We start from the raw sequence: 6,577 nt of genomic DNA, 5'->3' as shown, positions 1-6,577 counted from the left end.
GTATAATTTAATTCTCTAATAGAGGAGATTCAATTGACCCGTTCAACACAGTTGGTTCCGACATTGCTTATTGTTAACTTATAAGAGTCAAATATTTAAAACTATTTTAAGCACTAAATATAATTTTATTATTAAAATTTATGTGTTTGGATAAAATGACATAACTGATGATGAATAATTGGTGTGCTTTGTTAAAAAATACTGATAAATATTTTTTTGTTAAAATGTTTGAAACGTCGTTAAATTAAATTAGTTTAAATAATTCATATTTGACGACAGTTTTTTAACCAACAGCCTAGTATAAGATCATTTTAAAAAATTGAAAAAACAAAACAACAACCTAGTATTGTTTGTCATTTGTAATAAACAACAAAAATTTAATTTAATTATTTATGTATATAATTAACTTTTAATCATGACTTGTTGCTTATTATTAAATATTTTAATCTTGTGATATTTTGTGGTAATATAATAAATTTTAAGTGTAAACAGATTGAATACATTTTCATGATTTTTTTTATTATTGATAAAATACTAGATTTTTTCAATAACTTTGTTTAGGTTATATTCTTTTTTCAAAGTTGTGCGAAAAGTATAAGCGGCAAAGTTCCCTCCTTGTTTTTTTCAATTCCCCAAATCCCTCTTTTAATTTACTTCTGTCGCATCTGTAATCCTAACTCTCATCCCCTTCTTCTAGGCCATTTCTTCGCCCATCTCTCTATGTGATCTTCAACTCTCATCTAGCCCTTGCTCCAGTAAGATCTGCCACATTAACACCATAATATATCATTTCAATTTCTCTCCTTCTCACAAGCACATACACACTATTTACAATGTTTGATTTTCTTCAAAAAAAAGTTTTTTATTTAATAATTTTAGAAGACTAAATCTGCAACGTTGTGCATTTATTTCTCATGCTTCTTTTGTTTCATTACAGATCCAGGGCATGCCATATTATTTCTCATGCAGAATTTCCTTTCCTTGCATTTGTTGGGAATTTATAAATTTGGTTTTCTCCTGAAGGTATGCTGCATTTATGTATTAGGGTTCTTATTTATTGTAATTTTATTGTTAAGGTATAAAGAAATTTTGTTTGGTTTTCTTACTTTTGGAGTGGTTAAATACTTAAAATTTTATATCTTTACTCTTAATTCTTGTGATTATTTGTAGCCAAAGAAGAATTGATAATAAATACTCCATTGCTTAAACTCGAGTAAATATCTTTACTTATATCCCATTTGCTTCACTATTAATGTTTGAAAGTTTAATTTATTATTACTTGATTTTCTTTTCACAGGTATATGAAGGTGGAAATTTCTTCAGGATTGAATATTAGACAAGTGGTTACATTAGCAATTTGAGGAAGCAACAAATTTTTATATATTTTTTAATTTGACAATATTCTTGTATTTCCATTAGACTTTAATGTTGGATATATTTTACTTTATTTGTGTTTTAACTTATGAAGTTTGTAACGAAATATTATCTCAATATAGTATTAGTTCTTTTTAATTTTATGTTCATGGATGGAGATTTTTGTTTTTACCTTGCATGTTATATCCTGTTACTTCCAATTTATATAATAATAATTTCTAGAATTAAAGAAAAATTAGGTAACTAATGACAAAATAAAGTTTTTCAAGGATTATCTTATTGACGATGGATTAACTTTGAACTTTGTGACTATTATATTTATCACTAATTATGACATTTTATGATAATTTTTTTTGTCCGTAAAATAATATATTTAGTGATCAGATGATAGTTTTAACTACAAAATTGTAAACCATTTTTATAAAAGTAAATTGTCACAAATTTATATATTTAGGGACGAAATATTATTTGTATCTAAAAGGCGATCTTTAGTGACAAAATTACATTTATTCAACTATGAAATATACGTAACTTTAGAGACAATTGATATCGTTACTAATTAAACTAAATAATTAGTGACAAAGGTCGTTTGTCCGCATTAATAACCTTTTTAGTGACGAAAACAAACAACCAGCTATAAATTTTTTATATTTTTTTTACGAATAAGGGGTTGGAAAAAAAACATCGTTGTTAATATAACGATATTTAGCGACAAAACACGAAGTTGTCTTTGTATACCCTCTTTTAAGGACGAGCAATTGACGAATTAATTTTCGTCACAAAATTTTTTTGTGACGAAATATAAGCTTTAAGTGACAAAATAATTCGTCACAGATAATCAAATTTGTTGTAGTGATTAAGTAGGGTATCATGTGTTTAAATAGTAGGGCTTTGAAGACCTACTAAAAAATATAAGAAATACACACTCAATACTAAACATATACGAAATGCACAATTAAATACATGTATATAGATGAGTTATTTCGAATTATATGAGTGTATACTACAAAAAAAGGATGGAAATACGTAAAAAAAAAAAAAAAAAGCTTTATAGAAAATAGGGTTTGAACCCTTGAGATCTTCCATGTATTGGGAAGACAAATATTTAATAGTGGGAGAGAAATATTCAAAAGGTTATTGAAAGGGCATTTTGGGTATAAAAATACGCCCGAAACCCTAATTAGGGATGTGACGACCCAACCGGTCGTCTTAAGAATTAACGCCCTGATCCCCTATTAACTACTTTTCCCGTATTTATTTCTGCTATTTTGGTTTGCCGGGACGTTTGGTTTTGAGTTTCGGAGAGTTTTGGGACACTTAGTCCCTAAATGAGAGCTTAACATGTTGGGAAGTTGACCGTAGTCGGAGCAGTGTGAAGACGGCCTCGGAATAGAAAATTGATGGTTCCGTTAGCTCCGTTAGGTGATTTCGGAGTAGGAGCGTGATCGGAAGGTGTTTTGGAGGTCCGTAGCTAATTTAGGCTTGAAATGCCGAAAGTCGAATTTTCGAAGTTTCCGGTCCGATAGTGAAATTTTGATCCGAGGGTCGGAATGAAATTCTGGAAGTTGCAATAGTTCCGTCATGTCATTTGGGGATGTGTGCGCAAAATTTTAGGTCATTCGGACATGGTTTCGTTAGGTTTTTGATCGAAAACGTATTTTGAGGAAATTTGGAGTTCTTAGGCTTAAATTCTTGATTAATCCGAGGTTTCGATGTTGTTTTAGGTGTTTTAAGGATTGGTACAAGTTTGAATAAGGTATTAGGTGACGTTGGTGTTTTTGGTTGAGGTCTCATGGGCCTCAGGATGATTTTAGATGATTGACAGAAAGATTTTGAAGTCAGAGATTTCAGAAAATTTGCTAGTGTCTGTCATAACCGCACCTGCGGAACCCAAACCGCAGATTCCGCAGATTTCAGAAAGCGGATTTTCGATTCTCCTTCAGGTTCCGCAGATGCGGAAGCACCGCAGATGCGGAAGCACCGCAGATGCGGTTAGAAGTATCGCAGATGCGGCTCCTTGGCTGTTTATTTAAAGTCGCAGATGCGACATGTGGTCCCCAGAAGCGGTCCCAGAGCCGCAAATACGGAATTCGCTGGGAAGAACATATAAATAGTTGCCTTTGCGAAAATTGGCTATTCTTCCACCATTTTCATCCGGGTTTGGAGCTTTTGTGAGGGATTCTTGAGGAAAGCAAAGGGAAAACGATTGGAGGTAATGTCCTTGACTTTATAACTCGTTTTTATGTGATTAAAAACCTAAGTAATGGTGAGAAATTTGGAAAAACAGGTAATTAGGGCTTGAGCTTAAGAGACCTTTAATTGAGGATTTGAGGGGTCATTTGGACTCCGATTTCAGTGTTCTTGTTATGTTTAGACTCGAGAGAGTACGAGGGTTCTGAAAATATAAATTTCACCCGATTCCGAGACGTTGGCCTGAGGGGAGTTTTGGTCATTGTTTTCGCGTATTAGCTTAGAATTTAATTGTAGAATCGATTACTTGAAGTGTTATTTACAATATGCGATTGAATTGAATAGATTTGGGCCATTTGGAGTCGGATACTCGTGGCAAAAGTGTGGTTTCAAGTTGATTTTGAGCCGGTTCGAGGTAAGTGGCTTGTCTAACCTTGTGTGGGGGACCTCCACCTTAGGATTGATATGTTTGGTAATTGAATTTCCTTGTGCGTGAGGTGGCGGGCGCGTACTTGTGCAAATTGTTGGAAATCCAGTTTTCTTAAAGTATTTATTAGCATGATTCCTTTCTTGCTTTATTATACTTGCAAAATTTAGCATGTTGTTAGTTAGAAAACATGTTTAGTTGACTTGAATTGCCTATTTGCTTAAATTGCCTTGATTGCACTACCTGAAGCATGTTAGGCGAGAATTACTCGTTTCCTTGATATGAAATTTCATTTATGAATATCTTCTTGTTGTTGCTGTGTATTTATATTGGGACTATGGATGTGGGATTCCGGTAGCTCCCCCCTTGTCTGTTTACTTTGGGACTACGGGTTAGATTCCCGGTAGATCCTCGTGCATATTTACTTTGGGACTAAGGGTTGTGTTCCCGGTAGCTCCCCCTGCACAGTTATATGGAACTACGGGAATGCACCTGGTAGATTCTCCCAGTACTGGGTATTTACATTTGGGACAACGGAACAGGATTCCGGTAGATCCCCGCGCACTATGAGTTGGACTACAGGACGATATCCTAGGAAATCCTTCATATATATATATATATATATATATATATATATATAGGACTACGGGATGGTATCCTGGGAGATCCACTGGACATGTAAAGATGGGACTACAGGACGATATTCTGGAAGGTGCCCTCGGTTGTTATCTTTGTGTTGAGCTGTATTTCTTTCTGTGGCTTGTGTTGTCTCTATTCTAGTTGTTGTTGTTCTGTCAATTCTATGTTATTTCTTACTATTGCACTTATCTATACTGTTTTATTCCACACAGTTAACCCTTATATTGTATTTAATCTCAGTAGGGCCTTGACCTTCCTCGTCACTACTCAACTGAGGTTAGGCTTGGCACTTACTGAGTACTGCTGTGGTGTTTTCATGCCCCTTCTGCGCATATTTTTCATGTGCAGATCCAGGTACCGCTGATCAGGCCTACTATCGTTGAGGGAGGCGACTTCTTAGAGACTCCGAGGTACATCTGCCGCATCCGCAGACCAAGAAGTCCCTTTCTATTCCTGCCTTTAGTATTTAACCCTTCTGTACTTTTCTGTTCTTTATTAGAAATTCCGGAGTTAGAGCCATGTAGTATTTCTTTTCTTAGCTTGTGATTCATGGGTTTCCGGGTCTTGGATTTATGTTTGGTGTTGAGATTTAAACATGGTGTATGCCGAGTGGCACATTTACACGTTGTTATTGCCTTATTTCTGTTTTTAAATTATTTTACTTCCGCAAGTTTGGTTATTTTCCGCAAAGTTAGGCTTACCTAGTCGTAGAGACTAGGTGCCATCACGATAGTTCACGGAGGGAGAACCAGGGTCGTGACAAGTTGGTATCAGAGCTCTAGGTTCATAGGAGTCATGGATCACAAGCCGGTTTATTAGAGTCTCGCTGATTGGTACGGAGGCGTCTGTACTTATCTAAGAGAGGCTATGTAACTCTTAGGAAAAATTCCACTTCATTTTATTTCCTTGTCATGCGATATTTTGACATCACCATTCTAAACTTCTATCTTCTATTCTCTCACAGATGGTGAGGACACGTGCTACCCGAGATGATCAGGCACCCGCGCCCCCTACTGCAGCCGTCAGAGGCTGGGGTCGGGGTAGAGGTCGAGGACGCGCATGTGGTGCAGCCAGAGCACCTGCACGAGCTGCCGCCGAGGTACTACCAGCGGATCCAGCCGGAGTCCAGGCACCTGACACGCCTACTGCTACTACCACTCCAACTCTCCCGGAGACTCTGGCATAGTTCATGAGTATGTACACCACCTTAGCTCAGGCATGGCTGTTTCCCCTTGCTGCAACCACATCCCAGGCCGGAGGAGGAGCACAGACTCCCGCCGCCCGCACTCCTGAGCAGCGATTTCATGTTAAGCAGGTCCTAGAGATCATTCCAGCACCACCTGCAGTGCCAGTTCAGCCCGAGGACGGGGCAGCTGCTTCAGAGGATGAGCAACAGAGACTTGAGAGGTTCAAGAAGTATGATCCTCCGGTATTCAGTGGACTAGCATCAGATGATGCCCTGGGATTTCTGGAGAAGTGTCACTGTATCCTTTGCACTATGGGTATATTAGGATCGAGCGGGGTTTCCTTCATTGCTTTCCAGCTTCGGGAGCTGCCTATGAGTGGCGGCGCACCTATGAGTTAGACAGTCTAGACGAGGCTGCTTCACTTACTTGGATTTAGTTCTCAGAGCTGTTCCTGAGAGAGTTTGTTCCTCAGAGCCTCAGGGACGCGCGGCTCACATAGTTTGAGCATTTGCGCCAGGGTGCTATGACTGTTTCAGAGTATGTTATCCGTTACACTAGATTGGATAGGCATGCACCAGCCTTGGTTTCCACTGTTCGCGAGAGGGTTCGCCGGTTTATTGAGGGGCTCATTCCTAGCATCAGGTCTAGCATGGCTCGTGAGTTGGAGATGGACATCTCTTATCAGCAGGTGGTGAGCATTTCTAGGAGGATTGAGGGTATGCATGCTAGGGAGAGAGAGGAGAGAGGCCAAGAGGTTTCG

The 6,577-nt window shown here is 37.8% G+C and overlaps 1 long non-coding RNA gene across 1 annotated transcript; it reads left to right on the top strand.

Annotated features, from left to right (window-relative positions):
* Positions 1-666: 666 nt before the first annotated feature.
* Positions 667-1,512, top strand: LOC104242837 (uncharacterized). Its single transcript, XR_715085.2, has 3 exons — positions 667-755; positions 938-1,023; positions 1,298-1,512. It is a non-coding gene; the product is annotated as an uncharacterized lncRNA (long non-coding RNA).
* The last annotated feature ends 5,065 nt before the right edge of the window (positions 1,513-6,577 follow it).

This window comes from Nicotiana sylvestris, chromosome 4 (genome assembly GCF_000393655.2).
Source record: "Nicotiana sylvestris chromosome 4, ASM39365v2, whole genome shotgun sequence".
NCBI lineage: Eukaryota > Viridiplantae > Streptophyta > Magnoliopsida > Solanales > Solanaceae > Nicotiana > Nicotiana sylvestris.
Note: the sequence above shows the minus strand (reverse complement) of the source record. Positions and strands in the feature narration are given on the sequence as shown.